The 606-nt window shown below is 33.5% G+C and overlaps 1 non-coding gene across 1 annotated transcript; it reads left to right on the top strand.

Annotated features, from left to right (window-relative positions):
• Positions 1 to 241: 241 nt before the first annotated feature.
• Positions 242 to 314, top strand: Trnak-uuu (transfer RNA lysine (anticodon UUU)). Its single transcript has one exon. It is a non-coding gene; the product is annotated as a tRNA-Lys (tRNA).
• Positions 315 to 606: the final 292 nt, after the last annotated feature.

Here is a 606-nt window from a genome sequence, read left to right on the forward strand (position 1 = left end):
CTGAAATCGTGTACTCCAGGGCACTGTTTTTTGAACCTTCTTAACTTCACACACTTGTTACTTTTTTATTTTGAATAATTTTTTTTCGTTGAATTATTTTTGTATTCTTGAAATATTGATAAAATAAAACAAAATAAAATGATGGATTTTGAAAATATGATTTGTTTTATTTGTTTAGAGTTCGAAAAAAACGTACCAGAATTATGCTCATGCACTGGAATACCACCTAAAGATATAAGCAGCCCGGGTAGCTCAGTCGGTAGAGCGTTAGACTTTTAATCCAACGGTCTAGGGTTCAAGTCCCTACTCGGGCGATGCTGCACATTTTTACATATCATTTTATCATATAGATAAAAATAATGATATTGCAAAAAATCTGTAATCACAACTAGTGGTGGTGGTGAAGCAGTCTTCCGAAAAACACTTACACATGACCACGCGATGTGAAAATTCCATGTTTTTGTTTGAACTCTAACATGATTTTCGCTAGTGTTGAATGTCTATTCCAAACACGAACAATGATACACAAACATAAACATATGTAAATAAACACGGTGTTTATAATTCAAGAACATCATGTACAAACATACCACCCGATGTCGCAGT

Source organism: Toxorhynchites rutilus, chromosome 2 (genome assembly GCF_029784135.1).
Source record: "Toxorhynchites rutilus septentrionalis strain SRP chromosome 2, ASM2978413v1, whole genome shotgun sequence".
NCBI lineage: Eukaryota > Metazoa > Arthropoda > Insecta > Diptera > Culicidae > Toxorhynchites > Toxorhynchites rutilus.